The sequence below is a fragment of the Bubalus bubalis genome, chromosome 12, assembly GCF_019923935.1.
Source record: "Bubalus bubalis isolate 160015118507 breed Murrah chromosome 12, NDDB_SH_1, whole genome shotgun sequence".
Lineage (NCBI taxonomy): Eukaryota > Metazoa > Chordata > Mammalia > Artiodactyla > Bovidae > Bubalus > Bubalus bubalis.
Genome location: NC_059168.1, coordinates 38,025,038 through 38,053,020, shown reverse-complemented (window position 1 = coordinate 38,053,020; position 27,983 = coordinate 38,025,038). Strand labels below are relative to the sequence as shown.

General features: G+C 36.9%; 1 protein-coding gene and 1 pseudogene across 5 annotated transcripts in view; both read left to right on the top strand.

The window, feature by feature from the left end:
- Window positions 1-27,983, top strand: part of EFEMP1 (EGF containing fibulin extracellular matrix protein 1) — a 72,611-nt gene that overhangs the window by 7,465 nt on the left and 37,163 nt on the right. The gene's annotated exons all lie outside the window — the stretch shown is intronic.
- LOC102409571 lies at window positions 21,095-27,835 on the top strand (annotated as a pseudogene).

Below are 27,983 nucleotides of genomic sequence, written 5' to 3'. Positions count from 1 at the left end.
ATTTTAAATGGTTTATAGATGAAGTAAGGAAACCTATCAGGCTCTGACTTTTATTATTTTATATTTTGCATTCAAATTTTCAGTATCCCACATCAAGAGCTAAGCCATGCTGTGATGGTGTCACTTTTCAAAGTGCCTATCTTATTAGCATCTGTTTTGTGTTACTGTCATGAGTCAGAATTCCAATATTGATGATGAATGCTTCAGCATCTGCTTGATATTCAGATATTTAATTTAAGGATTATGTCAAAGAGATAACCTCATGAGGTTATTTATATATATATATAAATAAATATATATTTACAAATAAATATATATTTATATATGTATGGTTTGTGTATTTGACTGAATATTGGTTTAAAAATACCTTGAATTTATTTAAAATATCAACTTTTAATTGTATTATTTAAATATATAATTATATTGGAAGGTTTGGTGGTATTTTTCCTGAAACTGAAAAGGTTTGGTGAAAGTTTTAAAGTATTGACTTTTACATATTAAATTATTTTTTATACTTCGGACATATGTTTGAATGGTACTTAGGAGGGAAAAAAAGCAGGTAAATTCATTTATCAGAAACTACAAACTAATTTATGATCCATCATTGACAGCTGTGGTTGAAAGCAAGAAGAATGCCTAGAATCGAATGAAATTCTAGAATAAAACATTTTCAGGATTTACAACATGCATTGGTTACAGTAAAAACTGTATAATAAAAAGTGAATAATAAAAATGAAATCCTATTTAATCTCTCTTAAACAAAGATTTAGACTACCTTACAAAGTAAGGTCTTTTCTTCTTTGGCAATTTCTTTTTCAGTTATAAGCTAAAACTCTTAAATGCTTATGGTAGATGCTAAATACATATTCATTGATTGTGTGCACATGAGGCATTTCCAACCCAAACTGTTTTGCATAATTCAACCCATTTCTACAATTTGAGATTGGGGGGGTCTGTATCATTAAAAGCAGGGTTAAAAGTTTTTTTGGATGACTTAAGGCTTAAGTTGGATTTCTTCCCATCACACACTTTTGCAAAGTGCCCATAAATGTGGATTTACTTAATTGTTGATAAAAGGGGGTTATTTCATATGATAACAACAGGATAATCTGTCTAGGGAATCTAACGTAAGTCGAGTCACACTTGTGCCCGTTTATTATTGAGCTGATCAAACATGCAGTCCAGCTTCTTCTAATTGCCTACAGATGTATGACATTCTCATTCCAGGCCAGCAGCACAAAATAATGTTTTATAACCAATGTGAAAGTGTAGGGACTTCTGCTTAAAACAATAATGTGCTCCAAGGACCTGACAATATTACTGACATCATTGTAGAGTTTGAGGAACTTTCTGTTTTAATAAAGATCTCCATTCTCCTTTTAAATGTTGCGTACTTATGACCAGTAATCCAAACACATTTACCATGATTGCTGGATCAGAATAAATGAATGCCTTAGATGAGTCATATTTTTGCCATAAAATTATTTCTTTTTTCCACATATATTTTTCAACAGGTACAGTTTATCATTATATAACTTAAAGCTGAGGACATTTTTAATGTAATGACTGAAATCTGAACTGTATTTCAGTGTTAGTCAATTTTGCCTTTGCATGCACTATTATCAATCACAGTTGGCACTTAATAAGTTAAATACCACTAGATATTTTAAAATATTTTCTATTTTAGGGACTTGCCTGGTGGTCCAGTTAAGACTCTGCACTTCCAATGCAGAGGGACAAGAGTTCAATCCCTGGTCAAGGAACTAAGATATCTTATGCCACGTGTAGTGTGGCCAAAAATAAAAAAGTAAATAAATAAATGTATTCTATTTTGTAAATATATTTTTAACCAGCTTTCCATGTTTTAACATTTTTAGTCAAAACATGATTATTTAACCTTTATTCATCTATTTGTCCAGGTTTTTTCAATTTTATGCAAAACCAAGGGGTTTAAAACATAACATCCAAATATCAATTCACAGTAAGCATTTTTTTCCAGGTACTTTTTACCAAATGAGCATGATACTGGGGAAGTCATTCACACTGAGAATTTCAAATGACAGGTTGCATCTTTCAGTTCAGTTCAGTCACTCAGTGGTGTCCGACTCTTTGCAACCCCATGAATCGCAGCATGCCAAGCCTCCCTGTCCATCACCAACTCCAAGAGTTCACCCAAACTCATGTCCATCGAGTCGGTGTTGCCATCCAGCCATCTCATCCTCTGTCATCCCCTTCTCCTCCTGCCCCCAATCCCTCCCAGCATCAGGGTCTTTTCTAATGAGTCAACTCTTCGCATGGAGTGGCCAAAGTACTGGAGTTTCAGCTTTAGCATCAGTCCTTCCAATGAACACCCAGGACTGATCTCCTTTAGGATGGACTAGTTGGACCTCCTTGCAGTCCAAGGGGCTCTCAAGAGTCTTCTCCAACACCACAGTTCAAAAGCATCAATTCTTCGGTGCTCAGCTTTCTTCACAGTCCGACTCTGACATCCATACATGACCACTGGAAAAACCATAGCCTTGACTAGACGGACCTTTGTTGGCAAAGTAATGTCTCTGCTTTTTAATATGAAATCTAGGTTGGTCATAACTTTCCTTCCGAGGAGTAAGCATCTTTTAATTTCACGGCTGCAGTCACCATCTGCGGTGATTTTGGAGCCCAAAAAAATAAAGTCTGACACTGTCTCCACTGTTTCCCCATCTATTTCCCATGAAGTGATGGGACCAGATGATGGGACCAGATGCCATGATCTTAGTTTTCTGAATATTGGCAGCTATCAAATTTCATGAAGATCATTTCAGTGTCAGATACCTGGAGTCATGTAAAAATTAAGCTTTAGAAATTAATTATTTTTCCATGAAATATCATCCACCTCAAAGACAACAGATATTCATCTGTTCCAAAAGGAAGTTGGATCTTTAGTGCGTAGTCACTATGTAATCTTCAAAGGATATGGAGTTAGAAAACACTAGTTCAAGTTGAGAAAGAATTTTTTTTACCATATATAATGTTCTAAGAGCCCCATTCTTGTAGGGGAAAAAATAAGAGAAATAAGAAAACCAATTGCCCAATTGAAAGGAATTTGTCCACTTACTTAAACTTTCAAAAATTAAATGTAGAATATTTTGAATGGCTGGTAATTAAATCATTACTAAACTCAGCCAGGGTTTGCAAGTATCATTACTTACTTGCTAAAGAAACCATGCCATTAGAAAATGAACTTGATACAAATGTCTAATAAAGCTGATTGTGGAGTCAAATCCAGAGTGCAATTCCTGGCTTGTATTATATAAGGTATAACTGAAAGATGTGAAAACATATCCTAGGGTTTCCAACCATCTCTGTCTACACAAGACTGTCCTGAAAACTAAATGTCCCACTTCCCTGGAAATGCCTCAGTCCTGGAGAAATGGCATTGTTGAGCACCTCAGCAAACCCCCAGTAACCAAATGTTCTGCACTCCACAGCCAACAGTGGGAAAGTTTCAGTGTTAAAGACACTTTTTCAGGTTAAGGCATTGTTTGTTCAGTAAGTAAGTTTGTCCAGTTTTTTCAATTTGTTTTAAACTTTGAAAAACTATATTTCATTGATCTTTATGTACCTGGACAGAGCCTTTCTTTGCAGTTGTCAGGATTCTGCCCCTTTGTCAATTTCCACATTGTTCTGGATTGCATGTGTAGGATACCTAGACATTAGCACCTACATACTTGGATACATGTCATAATCTTTCCTCATTTCCACTGGGAAAAATTTTACCACTCAGCTAAATTAAAAACCATACTTCAAATACAAACTTTTGTTTGCCAAATTTCTTTTTTCAGTTTTAGCTGTATTTTCAATGATTTTATTTGATTTCTGTTATTATTACCTATGATGCAGGAGCAACTAAAAAGCTAAAAAGAGAAATATACTGCCTTTTGTAAAGCCTAAAGGAATTAAGAAATTATATTTAGGGTTAAAAAGCTCCACACTCTTGGAGACCATATATTATCCTCCGCACATTTCTTTATAAACATAACTAAAGTACTATTTTGAAAAGGAAAAAAGTTGTTATCTATACAACTACTTTAAGAAAGAGAAATTTGAACACATAGAGAGTCTCAGATGTTAGGGACATCTCTTGTTGGCTTCTTTCATTTGAAACTTAAATGATATCATATCCAAAAGAGGATTTATAAATTATAGTGTAATCAAGTAGCTTAGCATACTTGGCATTGTCATTACCAAGCAACTTTCAAACACTAGCCTTTCGTTGATCCTCACTACTGTCATTAGGGTCTCTGGTTGCTCCGGTTAGTTTTGTGAAGAAGTGCCTAAATTTTGTTATATATAATTATACAGCCCAGCAAAGAGCTTTGATCTCAGAAAATAGATATTTTGCAAAAAGAAGACTATAATTGAGTAAATTATTATATTAACAGAAAAGAAATATTTCAAGCAGAATGTAAAATAGGTATTTCACCTAATAGTTTATTGTGTTTAGTTGTTAATTAGCTTTGAGTATCTTAAAATTCTCTAAGGCCATGTAAATAGGAGTTGAGTTTATAGGGAAAACTTAATTACTTTTTAAATAATCTGATGCCATATAATTGCATTGATTTCCTCCTGAAAAATCTAGCATTGTTTCATGATTTACATCTCCAAACACTATAGTCATCAAATTTCAGTTAATTTAAGACCCATTTTAATACACATTTGTAAATAATATGTACATCTTTGTGATTCATGCATAGTCAGAAAATTCCTTCATAAAAATTGAATGATAGTTTTACTTAAGGTAAAGGATGGAAGATATTGATATGATCACACTTCTGCCACAAAAGACTAAGTTATATAACTATTTAACTCAATGATTTTCTAAATGTGGTTTCCAGACCAGAAACATTAGCATCATCCAGTAACTTATTAGAAATGCATAGAACAGTCTTATGGACTCTGTGGGAGAGGGAGAGGGTGGGAAGATTTGGGAGAATGGCATTGAAACATGTAAAATATCATGTATGAAACGAGTTGGCAGTCCAGGTTCGATGCACGATACTGGATGCTTGGGGCTGGTGCACTGGGACGACCCAGAGGGATGGAATGGGGAGGGAGGAGGGAGGAGGGTTCAGGATGGGGAACACATGTAAACCTGTGGCGGATTCATTTTGATATTTGGCAAATCTAATACAGTTATGTAAAGTTTAAAAATAAAATAAAATTAAAAAAAAAAAAAAAAAAAAAAAAAAGAAATGCAAAATCATGGGCCCCATCAGAACTATTGAATTGGAAACTCTAAGGATGGGGCTCAGCAATCTATGTCTTAACAATCCTATGATTTTGATCCCTACTCAAGTATGAGAACCAATGGCCTAACATAATTTTAACCTCAGGAAGTTGCATTCAGTTGTAAAAATCAAAGAGTGGAGTCAGAATACTTTATGTGGGATATGGGAAGTAATGAAGAGAAAACGTCAAAAATACTTTCTGCTTATGGGACAGAATAATATGCCTACTTCTCTCACCATTCTTATTGTCATCACCAGTGCCCTCATCCCCAAATATGATTGGCCATGAGTCCTGGTTAGGACTGTATTCCCGAACCAAGAGCATATATGTGCAATCTAGAGGAAAGAGGGACATCATAACAAGAATACCAGCGGTCTTTCACCTCTCTATGAAGCCTGCAAGTGTGAAATATTATGCTGCTGTCCTGTGCTCAGTCCCCCAGTCCTGTCCGACTCTTTGTGACCCCAATGACTGTAGCCCACCAGGCTCCTCTGTCCATGGAATTCTCCAGGCAAGAATGCTGGAGTGGGTTGCCATGACCCCAACGACTGTAGCCCACCAGGCTCCTCTGTCCATGGAATTCTCCAGGCAAGAATACTGGAGTGGGTTGCCATGTCCTACTCCAGGGGATCTTCCCATCCTGGGATCAAATCCACATCTCTTGCATCTACTTCATTGGCAGGTGGATTGTTTACCACTGCATCTGGGAAGCCCTGTGAAATACTATAAATGCCCTTAAATTGTCAGTAGGTGAAACTCACAATTATGTTTTGGCTGTGATAATGATTGGTGCAAAGTGATACCTGTACCTTTTAAAGGCATCCCCCTTACACTCAAGGCACAAACATTGTGTGGAGGTTCAGTTCATGTAGAGTTGCAAAAGAGGAAGATGTTGATTCTGATTTTGGCCTTAACAGTGTGCTTTATTTACCAAACTGATAGGAGATCCTTTCAATACCAGATACATAGCTGACATCCCCTTTAGATTCTGTGAATATCATCAAATATTAGAATACTATTCGTTTGAGTATCTTCTGTTCAATTAAAACTTTATAAAAGATTTGCTTCCCATCAAAGACAAGATTCTTAAAACTAATGAACACTTAATCTGCAGAATGAATTTTCCTTACCCCATAGAAGCAAAAAGAAGCAGACTGGAGTAGAAATGCAAGTCTGGGTAACTTCAGGAATGTGCACTGGATACTCATTATCTCTTTCTCCAGAAGGAAATTTCAAACCAGAGTCTCTGAAATCAACAAATTGCCCCATTGGTAAAGACTGCCTTTGCACTTGTTGAATTATTGGCACAATTCTGTTCTTTGAAACCAAAGAGTAAACAAAATTTGTCCCAAATGTGTTTGATTTTGCACGAATGTACAAATAAGTAATTTGTGCCACATCTGAAATTCATTAGCATGCTTCTTTTTCCAGGAGGTAACTGCAAATTGCACACTCAAAAATAAAACTGATCAAGAAAACTACATTCAAATATTTGCAGAAGAAAACAGCTCTCATTGTAAGCATTTAGCCACAATTGCAGACTTGTAGCTTGAACCTAAATGATTTGTAAACATTTAATAAAGATGAAGTGAAGAAATGCCATGAAAGGAAGGCTGAGTGCCAGGATACTGGCAGCAGCATGGATAGCTTATTGCTGTCAATTTTGTATAACCACAGATTAAAAGGAGGGACAGAGTGTGAATTAATGTTATATAAATGTATACTAAATAGAGACTTAAAAACTTAAGATATTTGGCTAACTCAATTCTAAAACTTGAACTATCTTTAAAATAATTGTATGTTTATACTAATCAAGGGTAACCAAGCAATATCACGAGTGAAATTGATCAAACAGAATGCAAAACCATTCAGTTAATGTTCAGTAATTCCATCAAATTTTAAGAATCACTTTTTGTTGTTAAGGCACTTTGGTAGGATCAAAGTAAGAGTGGACATTGTCCTTTGGGAATTCGCCATCATCAACCCATGAATTATCAAATAACAATAAAAGAAACAAAATACAACTCTGGAAAATAACTCATGGGACATCACGAGAAATACATAATGAATTGCCAGAAGTAGTAGCCAAATCAATATGTGATACAGGTATCCTTACAATTTACTAAAATCCACATTTGGACAGAAAAAAAGAACATGTTCCCAGATACATGGTGAAGAACAAAAGTCTGGTTCCTTCCTGGAATGGAAAATTTAGAAGAGAATAATGAGGGGAAGTTGAGAGTTCTGAAGAGGAAATTAAGATCCAAACAGCGAGGGAAGTAAGCATCATGTAGACAAGCCAGAACAAGGGAAAAACAGCTTTGTGTCAATGTTCCTCCTACTCAAGAGTGGTTTCCCAGGAGACTGCCCCAGAAGCAGGGTGCTGCTGATAGGAATGCTAACAAGGTTAGGGGCAGGGGTATGTGGAGGAATACAAAATTAGACAATACCCATGATGCTGAAGCACTGCAGAGCAAACATTTATGACTGGTTCCATCCTCAGTAACTCTTCCCAACAAAATACTAATGTTGTCCTCCAGCTCTGTCTCAGTATCTTCCTAAATTATGTCCTATTTTACTTACTATTGAAATGGCACTAAGCAAATGTTTTGTGTTTGTGTATGTGTGTGTGTGTTGTTTGAATAAATGAATGGTTTTTAATCTTTAGAGAATTCATGCTTAAAGTTTACTTGAGTTCTAAAACCATCCTTGAAAATGAGCTATTATGTATACCATATATGTATAAATTATATTTCCCAACTCTGTATGTATCAAACTTTTTATTAACAATGGAGGTCTTAGATATCTAGTACCTATCTTAAGCTTAAGACATTTGAAAGAAGAAACTATGAAATTTATTCTTTATATTATGGATAGTTAGGCTTTTAAAAAACATTGGCAAATAAATAAGTTGCTGTTATTCCTAAAGCCAGACTAATAATAAGAAACACTATAATTCTTTTAACTTTCTGACAAGCCATTTAACCAGTGATTGCATCTCTGTCTCAGATATATCCTTCATCAGAAATAAAATGGTGAATAATGAAAATACAGTTGGCTCGGGGAAATGGTAATATTTATGATATTTGAAGTGAAACAATCACAAGGCTGAAAAAATGTTTATGTAAGCTCTCCAATATTGTAGAGGAAATCAGGGCACTGGGTAAAACTCTGTAAAATAAGAGCAAAAAAGGAAGAAGGGATCAGAGCAATCTATCTTGGTCCTGTCCCTTGACTACAAGCCACAAACTATCTGTAGTTTTTTTGTTGTTGTTTTTTGGTTATGTAATTTTTTTAAAAAATTGAAATATAATTGACTTACAATATTGTGTTAATTTTAAGAGTACAGAAAACTGATTGAGTTATATTTTTCAGATTTCCATTATGAGTTATTATAAGATATTGAATATAGTTCCCTGTGCATGTATGCCCAGTCGTTCAGTCATGTCCAACTCTTTGAGACCCCAAGAATAGCCCGCCAGTCTCCTCTGCCCATGGAACTTTCCAGGCAAGAATACTGGAGTGGCTTGCCATTTCCTTCTCCAGGGGATCTTCCCGACCCAAGAATTGAACCTGTGTCTCTTGTGTCTTCTGCATTGACAGTCGGATTCTTTACCACTGAGCCACCTGGGAAGCACATAGTTCCCTGTGCTATACAGTAAATCCTTGTTGCTTATCTATTTTATTTAGTTTGTATATGTTAATACCATACTCCTAATTTATCCCTTCTCCGCCTCCATTTCTCCTTAGGTAACCATGTTTGTTTTCTATGTCTGTGAATCCTTTTCTGTTTTGTATATAGATTCATTTGTATTATTTTTTAGACTCCACATATAAGTGATACCATAAAACATTTGTATTTTACTGCTTCACTTAGTATGATAATCCCTAGGTCCATCTGTTGCTGCAAATGACATATTTTATTCTTTTTTATGACATATTCCATTGTATATATGTATATATATGTGTGTGTGTGTGTGTGTGTATGTGTATGTTTGTTGTTGTTGTTTAGTTGCTAAATTGTGTCCAACTCTTAGTGATCTCATGGATGTCAGCATACCTGGCTCCTCTGTCCTTCATTATCACCTGGAGTTTGCTCAAACTCATGTCCATTGAGTTGGTAATGCTATCTAACCATCTCATCCTCTGCCACCCTCTTCTCTTGTTGCCTTCAATCTTTCCCAGCATCGGGATTATTTCCAAAGAGTCAGATCTTCGTATCAGGTACCCAAAGTATTGGAGCTTCAGCTTCAGCAGCAGTCCTTCTAATTAATATTCAGGACTGATTTCCTTTAGGATTGACTGGTTTGATATCCTTGCTGTCCAAGGGACTCTCAAGAATCTTCTCCAGCACCACAGTTCAAAAGCATCAATTCTTTGGCACTCAGCCTTCTTTATGGTCCAACTCTCACATCTCTACCTGACTACTGGAAAAACCATAGCTTTGACTATACAGACGTTTGTTAGCTAAGTCATGTCTCTGCTTTTTAATATGCTGTCTAGGTTTGTCATAGCTTTTCTTCTAAGGACCAAGCATCTTTTAATTTCATGACTGCAGCCACTGTCTGCAGTGGTTTTGGAGCCCAAGAAAATAAAATCTGTTACTGCTTCCACTTTTTCCTCTTCTATTTGCCATGAAGTGATGGGACCAGATGCCATGATCTTAGTTTTTTGAATGTCAACTTTCAAGCCAGCTTTTTCACTCTTCTCTTTCACCCTCATCAAGAGGCTTTTTAGTTCCTCTTCACTTTCTTCCATTAGAATGGTATTATCTGCATATCTGAGGTTGTTGATATTTCCTCTGGCAATCTTAAGTCCAGCTTGTGATTCATCCAGCCCAGCATTTGCATGATGTACTCTGCATAGAAGTTAAATAAGCAGGGTGACAATATACAGCCTTGACGTACTCGTTTCCCAATTTGGAACCAGTCTATTGTTCCATGTCTGATTCTAACTTTTGCTTCTTGACCTGTATACAGGTTTCTCAGGAGACAGGTACGGTGGTCTCATATTCTCATTTAAGAATTTTCCATAGTTTGTTGTGACTCCGTAGTTTGTTCTGATTTCCATTGTGTAGTCAATGAAGCAGAAGTAGATGTTTTTCTGGAATTCCCTTGCTTTCTCTCTGATCCAGTGAACGTTGGCAATTTGATCTCTAGTTCCTCTGCCTTTTCTAAACCCAACTTGTACATCTGGAAGTTCTTGGTTCACATACTCTTAAAGCCTAGCTTGAAGAATTTTGAGCATAATCTTACTGGCATGTGAAATGAGCACAACTGTATGGTAGTTTGAACTTTCTTTGGCATACTACATCTTCTTAAACCAATTGTCTGTTGATGTGCACTTCGACTATTTCCATATACTGCCTATCGTAAATTGTGCTGCCATAAACATTGGAGGGCATATATCTTTTCATATTAGTTTTCTTCTCTTCTGGATATATGCCCAGGAGTGGGATTGCTGGATCATGTGGTAGCTCTACTGTTAGTTTTTTAAAGGAACTTCCATGTTGTTTTCCATAGTGACTGTACCAGTTTACATTCCCACCAGTAGTGTAAGAGAGTTCACTTTTCTTCATACTCTCTCCAGCATTTTACGATCTGTAAACTTTTTGATGATAGCCATTCTGACTGATATAAAGTGATAACTCATTGTGATTTTGATTTGCATTACACTCGCATCTGGTCCCATCACTTCATGGGAAATAGATGGGGAAACAGTGGAGACAGTGTCAGACTTTATTTTTTGGGGCTCCAAAATCACTGCAGATGGTGACTGCAGCCATGAAATTAAAAGACACTTACTCCTTGGAAGGAAAGTTATGACCAACCTAGATTTCATATTAAAAAGCAGAGACATTACTTTGCCAACAAAGGTCCATCTAGTCAAGGCTATGGTTTTTCCAGTGGTCATGTATGGATGTCAGAGTCGGACTGTGAAGAAAGCTGAGCACCGAAGAATTGATGCTTTTGAACTGTGGTGTTGGAGAAGACTCTTGAGAGCCCCTTGGACTGCAAGGAAGTCCAACTAGTCCATCCTAAAGGAGATCAGTCCTGGGTGTTCATTGGAAGGACTGATGCTAAAGCTGAAACTCCAGTACTTTGGCCACTCCATGCGAAGAGTTGACTCATTGGAAATGCAGCAGATTTATGTATATTAATCTTTTATCCTGCCTGTCTTGCTGAATTCATTTATTTAGTTCTAAAAGTGTTTGGTGGAGTCTTTCAAGTTCTCTGTATAGAGTATCAAGTTATCTGCAAATAGTTTTACCTTTTCCATTGCAATTTAGATACCTTTTATTTATTTTTCTTGTCTGATTGCTGTGGCTAGGAATGAAACCATTCTTTTAAAATCTATCCTGTTAAAATGCTAAAGGGTAGAATCCAGGAAAGTTACTTAGTTGTTTGTCGGTGACTTAAAGAAGCACAGTTATGATCTGGTCCCAAGGTAGGAAGAACTGAATTTCTAGAGAAGTGAGAAAGAAATCCATAGATCTGAGAGTCCCAGGAAGAAAGAATGCAGAATACTGAGGGGACCCTGGGAGCTAATAGCTACCTTGTACTTAACTGTACATGAATTAGGAGTGTGAAGGAGACAACAGAACTAGAGACAACCATGAAAGCTGTGTGTTTTGCTTTATGTGTGCCCAGCTAAAATGAGAATCATGATGGAAACCACAACTTCCTTTGTGCATATAAAACCTCAAAAAGCTCTAGGGACTGTAGTGAAATAAGTTTTGTACTCTAAATAGCTCTGTGTGCTGCAGAGAATCTAATCCTTCTCCCTTGAGTGGACAGTGGAACACAATCTAAAATAGGAAACAACTCAGGAGTTCCCACTCATTGTCCAACCTGGAGACCAGATCTGTCACAATGTGGATCAGGGAAGAATTTTTGTTTGGTGGTGATTAACTAGATCTCACTATTTTGCCATAAGGCCCTCCTCTTATACATACATTCACAAAATGTCATTAAATTGTTGCTGTCAGATTCACAAAATGTCATTCAATTGTTACTGTTCACTAAAAAATTTAAGTATCTCAATATTTTTAATATACCAAAATTATGCAGAGCAGTATGTCTGCTTTCCAGAGTCTGTTATTCAGTCCTTTGAATTTGTTTATTTGAAGAAGCTTCTTAAAGAATTAGTTCAAAATAAATCATTCTCCAAAAATATGTGAGCAGTTTATGTATCTGGCATCATTCAAAACCCACCAGTACACTTTTTTCCTAATCACTGTTTTTCATCATTTGAGGCCTAAAGAGATAATGTTGTGTAAGATGGTTTTCTCTGCTTATCCATGTCCTGCCCTGAGAAATTTGTGATATCAGAAGGTACCTCATCTAAAAAAGGAAAGGATATTCCAAAAGAAGTTGTTAAAAGACACCTTAGAGACCTGCCTACACGGCCTAAATGCCGCCCCTTCCTTGCCTGGATTTAGTTTGTTCCAGCTATTTACATTCACACGTATGCACATATATACACATACCTACTCAAGTTTAGCCCATTCAGATTCATGTGCACAAACATGTAATACACCATTTTTTTTTACAAGAAAGTAACATGTATGAAAATTAAATTGATCAAAGCTGATAATGCTTCTAAAATGATTCTCTCATTCTTGTAAAATCAACTCTAGGAACTGCTTTGTAAATTCCTGTTTTTACCTATCACAAGACAACAGGTCACCTTGGACAACTACTACATGATTCAAGCAACAAAAAACATGTTGGATGGAATATAGAAAGAGTCAACAAAATAGAAGTAAAAATGTTAAGACATAACCTCTAAGATTGTGTTCTCTTACACTTCTGCAACATCCTGGCCATGTCTTGACTAATCTTCCTTAGAGATTTACCTAGATTCTATCTTGACCTATCTTTGTGTTAGAAAATAAGAAAATGAGCAACTGAATTTTTAACAAAATAAACTTTTTAGATAGACCATTATAGAATGAATTAGAAAATAACTTATCTGGGACTATTATTGAATTGCCATACTCTTTTATTCTTCAGTTCAGTTCAGTCACTCAGTCGTGTCCAACTCTTTGCAACCCCATGGACTGCAGCACGCCAGGATTCCCTGTCCATCACCAACTCCCAGAGCCTGCTCAAACTCATATCCATCGAGTTGGTGATGCCATCCAACCATCTCACCCTCTGTCTTACCCTTCTCACCCTCTGTCTTACCCTTCTCCTCTTGTCTTCAACCTTACCCAGCATCAGGGTCTTTTCCAAGGAGTCAGTTCTTCGCATCAGGTGGCCAAAGTATTGGAGCTTCAGCTTCAGCATCAGTCCTTCCAATGAATATTCAGGACTAGTTTCCTTTAGGATGGACTGGTTGGATCTCCTTGTTGTCCAAGGGACTCTCAAGAATCTTCTCCAACACCACAGTTCAAAAGTATCAATTCTTTGGCATTCAGCTTTCATTATAGTCCACCTCTCACATCCATACATGACTACTGGAAAAACCATAGCTTTGACTAGACAGACTCTGGTGAATTATAGTTAGGATGTAGCCCAGAATAAAAGTTCACTCAACAGGCAAGGCAGAAAATTCCAGTCATTCTCAATTAATTAAACTTCCCAATAAAAGCTATGGGCCCTTTTTGTTCATGACCTGGCATATAAAAAGAAACCTAATCCAAGGAGGAAGGTAGTCAGAGAAAAAAGTTTTCCCACACAAGCTGGTAAAGATGCTGGGCTTTGTTCTAAACTTCAGTTGTAAGACCTCTCTTCTTTAGTGATGGGGGTATAGGGGTGCTAACGATAAAAAGAACCTAAATGAAAGAAGGAAATTTAATTGTGGTGCAATTTATACAGCTAATGATAATTCTGAAAAGCCAGGAAAGATTATTTGGTGACTAGTTCATTTTGAAGTGAAGTGAAGTGAAAGTCGCTCCGTTGTGTCCGACTCTCTGCAACCCCACAGACTATACAGTCCATGGAATTCTGTAGGCCAGAACACTGGAGGAGGTAGCCTTTTTCTTCTCCTGGGGATCTTCCCAACCCAGGGATCATACCCAAGTCTCCCATATTGCAGGCAGATTCTATACCAGTTGAGCCACAAGGGAAGCACAAGAATACTGGGATAGGTAGCCTATCCCTTCTCCAGCAGATCCTCCCAACCCAGGAATCCAACCAGGGTCTCCTGCATTGCAGGCTGATTCTTTACCAATGAGCTATCAGGGAAGCCCCTAGTTCATTTTTTAAAAATTTTAAATAGAAAAACCATTGTAAATTGGAGTTCAACTCTAAGTAAACTAAAAAAAATATTCTCATTGATTTTTTAATTTAAGCAGAAAAATAGATTGTGTAAGCATGCCAGAACAAGTTTCCAATAAACCAAGCTATCACCAATGGTTAATACCCAAATAGAATATCACTCTTAGAAGAAGAGCTTGGGCTATTTAGTTGTCATTGAAAAACCCAGCCCCAAACAGTATTAGGATTCTAATAGGGTTTTAAAAGAATTATTGGAAAAGCTGACTATAATGTCAAAGTCAGGAATAGGCAGAATTACACATTTCCCAAAGCATTATTAATCCATAACAAAATTGTTATAACTGTTTTTCTTGGTGAAATACACTGTTTCTGATCTCATATTAAAAGGAAAATATATAGGGATAGAGAATAGAGAAGACATCAGTAAGGAAAATTGAATGAGTTATTTGATTAAATATGAATGATGTTTTGTATTTTCTCAAGAACTTAAAACATCAAGTAGAAGTCCTGAAAAGTGGGTAAAACCAACTACAAGCAACTGCCTATTCCTCAGTATAAATCTCACATTAGGAAAAGAAGAATTAGTGCAGAGTCAAGTCGGCCTTTGCAGTTGACTTGGAGACATTTTAAAATCAGTTTAATAGATGACACACTCTATGTTATGTCAACTCTATTACTCAGTGAAAAAGAAAACACTACTTTCCCTTAAAGGAGAAGAGATACTTTCTCTTCTCTGTTACTGTTAGGTGAATCTCTTAACTACAAAGATCATAATTGGGTAACTACTGATGCTGAAAATTCATGACTTAAGTGTTGCTCGTGCATTGATCAATTTTAAATACAAAAGTCCCCACTTCCCTGCAAATACATTTCAAGACTCCAGTGGATGCCTAAAACCATGGAAAGTACCGAACTCTATATATACTGTTGTTTCTTATATATACATACCTATGATAAAGTTTAATTTATAAATTAAGCACAGTGAGAGATAAGCAACAATAACTAATAATGATATAAAATAATTATAACAATATACTCTAATAAAGGTTATGTGTGATCTCTCTCATTCTCAAAATATCTTTTTGTATAAATTTAATGCCTTTTTCATTTTAACTTAGCACTTACTGCACACTGACCATGGCTTTTCCAGTTTGAGTTTTAATAGTGAAATTACCACAATTTTTTTTTTCCTTCCTCACAATTTCACATTTAGAAGATGGCTTCTTAATGTAGATCTTAGCAGCCTCAGGGACAAATTTTTTTTTTCTTTCCTTGTTAAGTCAAGAACTTCCACCTTTTCACTTAAAGGAAGCACTTTATAGTTTCTCTGTGGCATACCCTAATTGCCGGGATCACAATTCTTGAGCTTTGGGACCATTGTTATGTGAAATATGGTTCACTTGAACACAAGCACTGCAATACCCAGAAGAGTGGATCTGAAAGCAAGATGTTACTAATCGGTTGCTGGGCAGGATATGCTAGATGAAGGGATGATTCATGTCCTGGACAGCATGGAGTGGGATGGCAAGGTATTTCATCATGCTATTTAGAATGGTGGGCAGTCTAAAACTTATGAATTATTTATGGAATTTTTCATGTAATATTTTTAGACCATAGTTGACCATGTGGGTAGCTGAAACGTCCCAAAAGTGAAACCAGAGATAAGAGGGGCAACTATATAAACCACAAAGTAAGATGAAACAGTGATGCCAGTTATGAAAATTTCCCTGGGTCCTCTGCTGAGTGACTCAAGGTAACAGTAACACTCTCCCCCAACACCCACCTGCCATCCCCACACACCACTCAGGATGAAAATTAGTCATCCAAGGAAAAAGCAAAACTGCAGTGAACGCCTGTGAGGGTAGAGGCCAGTACAATATTCACACTTTTGTGGAGGAAAAAGGCAAAATAAACAGCTGAACCATATCCTTCTCTTCCGGGAACCTCCCCTTACATTGGGAGACGAGCAGCTGTAAGAGGAATGAGAGGCAGAAAAGGAGATGTTGAATGAAACTGAGAGAGAGAAAAAAATAGAGCAAGGTAGAAGAGTAGAGGACAATGAGCAAGTGGAAGACTATTCTCATCAAAAATGGGTTGTACTGAAGATTCTTATAAAATAGTATAACAAGGAGCACTTTTTACCTATGTATATAGTAGGTATAAATGTATCTTTTCCTCAGAAGACTGATGAAGGTAAAAAAGAAAAGGTGACAACTAAGTAAATCAGTTTTGCTGTTTTTATGAAATTGGCTAAGGGAGTCTTTAAATTTGGGATTCAATTTTCTAATATGTTTCTGAGAAACTTCTATATGCTATGTGTGATAGGCCAGCAATTCTGGCCTAAAATTTTAATGTACATATGAATCCCTGGGATCCTATTAAAATGAAGGTTCTGATTTACTATGTGTGGGATGAGACCGAAGATCCACATTTCTAACAAGCTCCCAGATTTTGTTGATATAGACAGAGCCTATCTTCCAGTAGCTGGCAATTTGTGCTTCCCACCAAGAAACTGATATATCTAATGATTCTTCATTCTCTTTTTTCTGCAGTTATCAAAGTGGGTATACTTTGGATAAAATTAGATCTGCATGTGGTGGGGTTTTTTCCCCCCAAAGATATTCTTCTTCCCTGATTAGATACTCAGTGTCTCCAATATAAATTCCATTGTAACAGTTACAGCTATAATACATAGATATTTCCTTTGCTTACTAATTAACAGAATTTTCTCCTGTAGTGGAATGTTTTTATGCTTGAATGCTCAGGAGGATACAGAAAGTAGTTTGGCAGGAAAAGAGTGGCAGAAATTCCATGAAACTTAGTAAGAGAAAAAGGTTCCCATCTAAATCTTCCACAAGTGACTCTGACTGTATTAAACCAGTTAACCTCTCTGAAACTCAGCTTTCTCAGCTGTCAAAATTAAGAGTTGTCTCTTCCAGCTCTCATTCAAAATAATTTTAAAAGAATGAGAAAGAGAAAAAGAGAGGTAGAGAAAGTGTACTTTGTCTAGCTACAAGCCCTGAAAGTGTGGTCACTATATGGTTTTTGAACTATTTCTATTGATAGGAACTCTTTGCCTTTCAGTTGGCATTTTTTTATAAGGAAAAGCATACTAGAGCAAGTTAAAATCTGCCCTGAGATGAATGCAGGTGTATTCTGTGATTATAATAAAATTAATGACTCAGAAGCAAAAAACCAGACATTTCTAATGATTTGAAGCTTTACTGACAAAACAGTTCACACCTAGTACTAGTTGTCTGCTAAAAGTCTGGACCAAATCACTGAAGCTTTAAAAGCTAGATCACTGCAGTATTCCCCCCAGGCACTGACATGGGTAATTATTTTTGTTCATGCCACAGCCAAGGATTCCATTTCAATCCTAGCTTGTAAAGGAGTTGGGTTGGTTGGTGTGTGTGTGTGTGTGTGTGTGTGTGTGTGTGTGTCCAGGGTAAATATACTTTTTTGCATGTATTACTACTATCAGTTCAGTTCAGTTCAGTCACTCAGTCGTGTCCAACTGTTTGCGACCCCATGGACTGCAGCACACCAGGCCTCCCTGTCCATCACCAACTCCCTGAATTTATCCAAACTCATGTCTATTGAGTCAGTGATGCCATCCAACCATCTCATCCTCTGTCGTCCCCTTCTCCTCTCATCTTCAATCTTTCCCAGCATCAGGGTCTTTTCTAAGGAGTCAGTTCTTCATATCAGGTAGCCAAAGTACTGGAGCTTCAGCTTCAGCATCAGTCCTTCCAATGAATATTCAGGACTAATTTCCTTTAGGATTGACTGGTTGGATCTCCTTGCAGTCCAAGGATCTCTCAAGAGAATTCTCCAATACCACAGTTCAAAAGCATGAATTCTTCAATGTGCAGCCTTCTTTATGGTCCAACTCTCACATCAATACATGGCTACTGGAAAAACCATAGCTTTGACTAGATGGGCCTTTGTCAGCAAAGTAATGTCTCTGCTTTTTAATATGCTGTCTAGGTTGGTCATAGCTTTTCTTCCAAGGAGCAAGCGTCCTTTAATTTCATGACTGTAGTCACCATCTGCAGTGAGTTTGGAGCCCAGAAAAAGAAAGTCTGACACTGTTTCCATTGTTTCCCCTTCTATTTGCCATGAAGTGATGGGACCAGATGCCATGATCTTAGTTTTTTGAATGTTAAGTTTTAAAGTCAACTTTTTCACTGTCCTCCTTCACTTTCATCAAAAGGCTCTTTAGTTCCTCTTTGCTTTCTGCCATAAGGGTGGTGTCATCTGCATATCTGAGGTTATTGCTATTTCTCCTGGCAGTCTTGATTCCAGCTTGTGCTTCATCCAGTCCAGCATTTCGCATGATATATTCTGCATATAAGTTAAATAAGCAGGGTGACAATATACAGCCTTGATGTACTCCTTTCCCAATTTAAAACCTGTCAGTTGTTCAATGTCTGGTTCTAACTGTTGCTTCTTGACCTGCAGAGATATCTCAAGAGGCAGTATTACTATATTACTATAGTAATATTAGTATATAGTATATACTATGTAGTATAATATAGTACATATTATACTACATAGTATATATGTTTATGTATTTTATGTATTAAAATATGTTTATGTATTTTATGTATTTAAATAGTTATGTATGACTATAAACTCATTTAAAATGTAAAGGTGCCAACATTAAATATTACAGGTTCTTTATTATTTTCTTTTTCTCTTTCTTTTTCTTGATTTTGAATTAACATTTCCTGTCTTCGCTGTGGGACATGAATACCTTTCAGCAAAGAACAATCTGTTAAAAGTCTATAGGTTTGTTCATTTCACATTTCAAGACTTTTTCAGCCTCAGACTCAAACTAGGCTTATGACCAAAGGTCTTTCCTGACTTTGTGCATTATTATCTGTTACACAGAAACCATAACGAAGTCTATGAGTTATCTCTTGCTACATGACAAATTGACCTAAACATAGCAGCTTGAAACAACAAAAATTCATTATCTCACAGTTTCTCTAGGTCAGGAATCAAAGTATGGCTTAGCTGGGTCTTTAGGCTCTGGATCTTTTACAATATGCAGTTGTTTCAAGGCCTGACTGGGAAGAATCCCCTTCCCAGCTCACTCAGCTAGAGTTTGTTGGTAGGATTCACTTCCTGCCTCCATTCCTCATGAGGTCTTCCTTCATCAACTCCTAGCCACATATACCTCTCCATAGAGCATCTCACAGCACAGCAGCCTTCTTCATCAGAGTAAGCAAGAGAAAAGGCAAGAGCTGTCAGCAAAAGAGAGAACACTAATAAGACTAAAGTCACAGCCTTTTGTAACTCAATCACTGAAGTGACAGTCCAGAACTTTTACCACATTTTGTTCATTAGAAACAAGCCACTAGATCAGCCCACAGTCAAGGGTGTGAATGCCAGGAGTCTAGGATCATTGAGAGCCATGTCAGAAGCCTACCATAATCTATAATTAAAATTCTCCCTGAAATGATTCCATCTAAACCTTTAGAGTTAAATCTAGAATTTTAAATGGTTTCAAAAGGCAAAATTTGGGTCAAAAAGCAAAATGCACCCACCTGCCCAGCAGTTCAGGAGAGTGGATGACTCATTCAGATATGCATCCTGATGGGTGCGGTCCAAACAGGCGAAGTCCTGTTCAAAAGAAGAGCCTCATAGCTTCTTTTTTTTTTTTTTTTTTAAGGTTTTTAAAATAACATTTATTTCTTAAAAGTTAACATGTGCATAATAGGAAACCAAAAAGCACAAGAAGCAAAAAACGAAGTCATTCAGAATCACAAGCAGTTTACCATGACATGTCCTTCTAGGTCTCGTTTGTGTATCTTCACAACTAAGCATCCATTTTTATGTAATGAACACCTACAGTTATGTATCATGCTGTTTCACACATCATGAATATTTACCATTTCAAAGTCCCAAAGCTATGAGTATTTTGATAACCAAGAATACACTACACCAACTCAATCTGGAAGGAAAAAAATGTAATCTTGCCTTTCTTGGCAACAAAAATTTCAAAGACAAAAATGGCAACAGGCCTCTAGATAAACATATTGGCAGAACTATGATTAAAATACTACATTCCCTTAATGTTCAATTAAAATGAGACATAAAGCAACAGCACACACAAAGCATAATAGTTCTAGGAGGGTTCATCATCTGATCTAACTATTACGGTGTTAGCAAGGAGGTATGCTTCTGCTGAATTGTTAAACAATGCATTCCTATAGTACAGCCAGGAGATGCACACACATCAATGGTTATCATCAAAATATAAACGTGAACACAGCCACAAACAGCCCTCCCCCTATACTTCCTTCCTCCCCTCAGCTGCCAACCTAGATGAGCAAGTCCTGATGTACATTTCTCAGAGAAGGTATAGTAATTCCAGGTCCAAGATGCTGCGTTTTTTAAAAAATCAATTCTAACAAAGATATTTACAAATTGGTTAATTCACTAGCTCTACTTTATATCATACATTATCACCTCAGGACATCTAAAAAGCCTAGATGTTGCAAAGTATTGAAGCTTGTCCACAATAAGCATAGGTACTTCACAAAAATGCACATACAGACCTATAGTTAAAACCTAAAACTGTCTTCCAGATAATGGGAGCTATTAGCCAAGAGCCTGCTGAAATGCTGGAGGAGTAAGAGGAAGGGTGAGGGGAAGGGCTCTTAGCCTCATAGCTTCTAACAGCTCCTTTTGAATGAATGTACCCTTCTCTTCTTCATGGACATGGAACTTCTAGAATGCTATCAATTCTCTCCAAAATCACTCCTAAATAATTATGAATATATTCTCTGATTTTCAAGTGTTTTAGTTAAAATCCTGCTTTACTCCACTCTACAAATAAACAATATCCATGAAACAAGAACTTCATGAGCAAACACAAAAACTCCCTTTATTTTGCAGATCAGCATGTATCCACATGCTTGTTATATAAAAGAAATTTAATAAACACAGTTCTTACTTCAACGTGAACTTTTGTCCTAGACATCTGTGATATTTGTGTGTTTGTTAGAGGATCATGGAAAATGTTCTCCATCTCTCTAATAGAAATCGCTGTTCTGTTTTGGTCATATTTTTCTTCCTACAACCTATTCAAAAGCCTGCTCCTAGAGTTGTCATTTTTGTGTTTAAATATGTTTACATATTTTCTTTTGCCTCAAATTTCTACTAGGAGACGTGATGAATATAATCTAAGGTTACAATAAATAAGTTGTGTAAGACTTAAAAATTCAGCGGCAATAAAATCCAACATAAACTGTCTTAGGATTTAAGGAGCAGGTGTCTTGATAGGAGACAGAATAGTAGTTTGTTTTTCAACAAGAAGGCAATAATGAGGTAGAATAGCACTCTAAGGGAAAATAAAAAGGGAAAGGGTATATGAGCAAAAATAGAAAATCATCATGATGGGAGATACTAAGAAATGAACAACTTATGAAATCAGATGGTGACATGTAGGAAAGGCCATCAGCCACATTCAATCTCCCTAAAAGAATATTCTGGTAACCAGATTGTAACTAACCAGAGTGAAAAAAACAAGAAAAGGCTAATGCAGCTATTAAAAGGCGTAACCAAAATCCAGAGGAAAGGGGTGTTTTTTTTTTTCCCCAAAAGAAAATGGAAATGAACCAAATGTTCTTAAATTGCTTTTTAAAGTACATAATACAGCTCTGTATGGAGAGCAGTACATTTTCTCCTTGGTTCACTCTTCCCCAGAATTAGTTTCCAGGTTTTCTCAGGTGTTTCTGATGCCAATAATAAAAGGCTCTATGGACCTGTTGAGTGGATAGTAGGATAATAGGTGCCTCAGCAGCCAGGTAGCAGCCAGCCTCTGGCCTTAGGCCTGGAGCATTCCCAGGAGGCTGGACTAGTTCAAGAAGCAGGCAGTGAGAGTTGGGGCAGCTCTCATGGGGCTCTCAGTCAGATCTGGTTCCCTTTACCATGAAATACAGGGCGGGGGTGGGGCAATGGGGGGAGCATTATGCTCATAATATCTCTTCATATTCAGCCATCCATTTGCTAATACATTCCCTTGACATAAGTAGCCTCACTAAATTCCTCTGTGAGGAACATCACTAACTCTAAAATGACAGTGTAAGGATTATCCTTTCTGCCACTTAACCGTGAAACAGCTCCAGACCAGTTTGTTGCAGGCTCTTCTGAGCTTAACCACATAGCTCACAACTGAGTGGATAATCAATCATTCTATGACTAAATCCATCTGGAACAAATTTGAAGAAGTGGCCATGTAGGTTTCTTTTGAAAAAAATAAAAAAATTAAACTGAAACCAGAGTTGATCTTTTCAAAGGTTCAGGAAAAAAATACATATATAACTTAGCAATGATTTTTCCCTCCAGAACTTGTGCATGCTCTCTTAATAAGATTGGTTTTGTCCTGGACCCATTTTGCATTTCATTTAAACTTTGAGAGAAGTGGTCCTCAAATGCTTTTGGAGGAGAGTCCACTTTCTAGAGAATGAGGTCATGAGAGAAGAAAAGGGGACATTGTGTGGCCAGGTAGTCACCATAACTTCACGCTGATCTTAAATTCCTAAATACACAGGACTCAACAGAGAGATTATGGAACTAAAAGAGCCAATTTCTGGCTATTCTTTCTGGACTCACTACTTTTTTTGCCCTGCAGACATCGAAGGATAATTTAAATATCAAGAGTCTTGGCTTTTAAGAACTCTCCCTTTCTTTTCCTCAGTAGATTCCAAATTGTTAGTGTAAATTAGGATGTATTTTTTCATGTGTACTCTGAAATTCATACCATTCATACATTCATTTGCTCAGTTTTTAGTCACTTATTCATCAATTTTTGCATGAATGCATTCAGTTAATATGTGTTCAAACTATACTAGATAGATATACTATACTAGATATACACCTTTCTTGCAAGGACTTTTCAATCTATCTGAAGAGGTTTGTTGTTGTTCTTCAGTCACTCAGTTGTATCTGACTCATTGTGACCCCATGAACTGTGACATGCCAGGCTTCCCTGTCCTTCACAATTTCCTGGAATTTGTTCAAACTCTGTATAGTCCATGGGGTCGTAAAGAGTCAGACATGACTGAACAATTTTCACACTTTCACTATGTCCATTGAAATAGGTGATGTCATCCAGCCATCTCATTCTCTGTCTCCCCTTTTCCTCCTGCCCTAAATCTTTCCCAGCATTTGGGTTTTTTCCAGTGAGTCAGCTCTTTTCACCAGGTGGTCAGAGTATTGGAGTTTCAGCATCAGTCCTTCCAATGAATATTCAGGGTTGATTTCCTTTAGGATTGACTGGTTGGATCTCCTTGCTGTCCAAGGGACTCTCGAGTCTTCTCCAGCATCACAGTTCAAAAGCATCAATTCTTCAGCATTCAGCCTTCTTTATGGTCCAGCTCTCACATTCATACGTGTCAGATTTTAAAAATGAAATGAAAGATAGATAGAATGCATTGGTGGTTGCCAGAAGTGGGTGGTGGAGGGTGGGTGAAATGAGTGAAAGGAATAAAAATATACAAACTTTCAGTTATAAAATAAATAAGTCATGGGGATATAACATACAGCATGGCAACTATAGTTAATAACACTGTATTGTATATTTGAAAGTTGCTAAAAGAGTACATCTTAAAAGTTTTCATCACAAGAAAAAGGATGTTAACTAGATTTATTGTGGTGATCACAATATACACAAATATCAAATTGTTATATCCCTGAAACTAATATAATCTTGTATGTCAATTATACATCAATAAAAAAAAATTAACCAAATAATTCAGCTCAACAATTCAAGTCAACAAAACCCTAGTTAAGGGCCATAGTCCCTATGTAGTAAATGGTAAATTATGGTTACCAAGAAGCACTGGAGGGGGATGAACCCAGAGTCTGTCATACAGAGTGAAGTAAGTCAGGAAAAGGAAAACAAATATTGTATATTAATGCTTATATATGGAATCTAGAAAAAATGATACTGATGAACCTATCTGCAGGGCAAGAATACAGACACAGATGTAGAGAATGGACTTATGGACACAGCAGGGTAAAGAGAGAGTGGGACAAATTTAGAGAGCAGCATTGACATATATACACTACCATGTGCAAAATAGATAGCTAATGGAAAGCTGCTATAGTAACACAGGGAGCTCAGCCTGATGCTCTGTGATGACCTAGAGGGGTGGGATGGGGAAAGTGGAAGGAAGGGTCAAGATGGAGGGCTGTGTGTGTGTGTGTGTGTGTGTATATATATATATATATATATATATATATATATATATCTGATTCATGATGCTGTACAACAGAAACTAACACATTGTAAAGCAATTATTCTCCAATTAAAAATTAACTAATTTATTAATTTAACAAAAAGAACTGGAAGGGTCCAAAGGAGGGATTGGTTGCTGCAACCAAGGGCCAATTAAGAGTTTTTTGTAGGGAGCAGATGTTTTACAGATGTGAATAAATCTGAGAAGAAAAAGGGCAGGCTCTGCTAGATGGACCTGAGTAATGGTAACAGTACTATATTACTGTTCAGGGTGATGGAAAGAGGGTCTACTATAGGGGAAGCAAGAAACACGATAGGGAAGTCATTGGAGAAAATTTATATAGAACCTTGAATTCTTATTAAGCTATTTAGATTTAGTACTGTCAGAATTAGTACAATGTTTGAGCAAGGAGTGATCTAATAAAAATGCTACCTTCAGATAGTTGCAAGGTGAGGGGGAGAAATAAGCATACACATATGGTTAAATGCGTTAAATCACCCCAATAGGACTGGGGTGGGGAACTGAGACCAGAGGGCATATGTTAATCTGATTTGCTTAAAATTGAGCTTTTCGAGAAAGAATTGTATATAACTTTCAAGTTAGTACATATAGTAATGATGCTAATAATAGGTATTAAAAGTTTGCTCCATAAGGACTATTTTCAGAATCATAATAATAATTTAATACTTTGTTAGAAACTATTTCCAATAAACACATTCATTATTTTTGCATGCAAGTGCTTCTCCTGAGTCAAATGATGATTCTAAACAAGTTCCACTTCAAGTAGGGTAAACTGTTTATAATATTGTTTAGCAATCCATTTATTCATAGGTTTTACAAAAGTAAACATCAAATTTGAAATTAATAACATTCTGGTGTAATTCAGCTCCTGTACCCAATGAAATAGCCAATTAGGAAATGATCTTCTGAACAATCAGCCTTTGTGCTTCATGCCTACATCCATTAAACTGTAGAATGTTCATTAGTTATACTGTATGACTGAAGGAATATGGAACAAGTCTCTAACCATAAACTGTCTAAACATAGACTGTTAACAATAGTTTCTCTTATTTTAACATATTTAAGTCTGTGACACTGCAGTATGCGATGAATACAACTGAAGTAGAGTCATACCCTAATTAAATAAGGGTTTTGCGGTTATAGAAAATTATGGCAAGAGGCAATTATCCATAGGCCCAGTCTCCCCTGTGAGTCTCCTACTATCCATTTTGTAAATAAGCATAAACTAAAGGAGTAATCTGATTATAAACAGAGGAGAGCAACAAGTTCTCATGATATGTCATGAGAATATGCATGGAAAATGCATTTTCCAATTAAAAATGATCTTTGTTTAAAAATACAAAATGGGGAACAGCAATATTAGAGTGGGAGTGAAGCTAGATTGCTAAGCTAATACAGCAAGAACTTAAAAACATAAGAATATATAGTTTAGGGAGGAGCGCGGGGGCCGGCGGCAGCGCGGTCGGGCGGCCTGGGCGGGGAGAGGACAGCGCGGGGTCGCCCTATGTGACTGGGCGGGCGCCGGTGTGGCCTCCGTCTGGAGAGGATTCAAGATAACCAACGAAGAACTTCTTCCCAAAAAGGTTCGACTGAGTGAAACAGACTTGAAAGTTATGGCACGAGATGAATTAATTCTAAGGTGGAAACAGTATGAAGCCTATGTGCAAGCTTTGGAGGGCAAGTACACAGATCTCAACTCTAATGATGTAACTGGCTTAAAGGGAATCTGAAGAAAAACTAAAGCAGCAGCAGCAAGAATCTGCACACAGGGAAAACATTCTTGTAATGCGACTAGCAACCAAGGAGCAAGAAATGCAAGAGTGTACTACTCAGATCCAGTACCTCAAGCAAGTCCAGCAGCCTAGCTAGCGTTGCACAACTGAGATCAGCAATGGTGGACTCAGCGATCAACTTGTTATTCCTAAAAATGAAAAGTGAACTGGAACAGACTAAAGACAAACTGGAACAAGCCCAAAATGAACTGAGTGCCTGGAAGTTTGCGCCTGATAGGTAAACAAATCATACTCCCCAGTCAAGACTTCCCTGACAGTCCCACTGCGAGAAAGCTGTGGTGGGACAGCCACGTACTCGTTTCCACACCAAGACTCAGACTTTTTGAGCCAAAAAGCCACATTCTTATACTATCCAGCTTGTAAAGGTTAATATAAAACTTACCAGATGAACCTTGTATTTCAGCTTTTTTCTCTTCCCCCTCCCCTTGCTTCAGAGGCCTGATGGCGTCGGACTATTCCGAAGAAGTGGCCACCTCCGAAAAATTCCCCTTCTAGAACATGTAGACACTTGAGAAATGTTTCTGTTTGAAGAAAATAGAGGGAGAAACAGAAGTCTTAAGTCTGTGGCACACTGTGTCTTCAGACAGTTTGGAGGAATGAAAACCTAGAGATTTAAAACCATGAATTGAACATGTAAAATTCCAGTAAATGTAAAGATGGAATATGCATCACTCTTAACCTTGAGCACAGTGACTTAGAGACACTGTATATCAGTTTTGCCAATAACACCGTGGACTTCGTGACTGTTATTGAACTTCTGGGTCACACTCAAATGAGGTGAATTTTGCCTTTAAAGGGTTTATTTGCTAAGAACCAACTTAATAGTCATGAGTGAATCAAATAATAGATGTCAGTACAAGTAGTTCATCTATTTAACCATTTCTTTTGGGGCTCTGTATTACTTGATTGAGCCTTAAATCTGTGGTTTTACTCAATGATTTGTTCTTTGAATGGTTGCTAATACTGTAGATAATCTTACCGAGGACTGTACAAACATGAAGGTGTGGTGTCAAACTTCAGGTTTTAAACTGTTTGAAGCGTTATAAACATTCATTTCACAACTAGATTGTATAAGGATATTGGCTGTGATGAGACTCACTGCGTTATTTTTTTTCAGTAGTGAAATTTATTAAATCCCCATCCATTCAACAGGCGCATGTTGAAAGAGCATTGTCGTTAATGTTAATGGGGGAATGTGTTCCTTCATTGTATTTGGGCCTTTTGTATTGCAGTCTTGATATTAAATTAAATGTGCCTTGAAAAAAAAAAAAAAGAATATATAGTTTAGCCTATAGAGTAATCCAGAGGAATTTTAACTAGATTTAGAGATCACAAAGTCTGATACTATTTGGTTGGGGGTGGTTGTTTTGGTTTGGTTTTGGTTTTTTTGAAGATCTACTCATAGCTAGAATTTTGCAAAG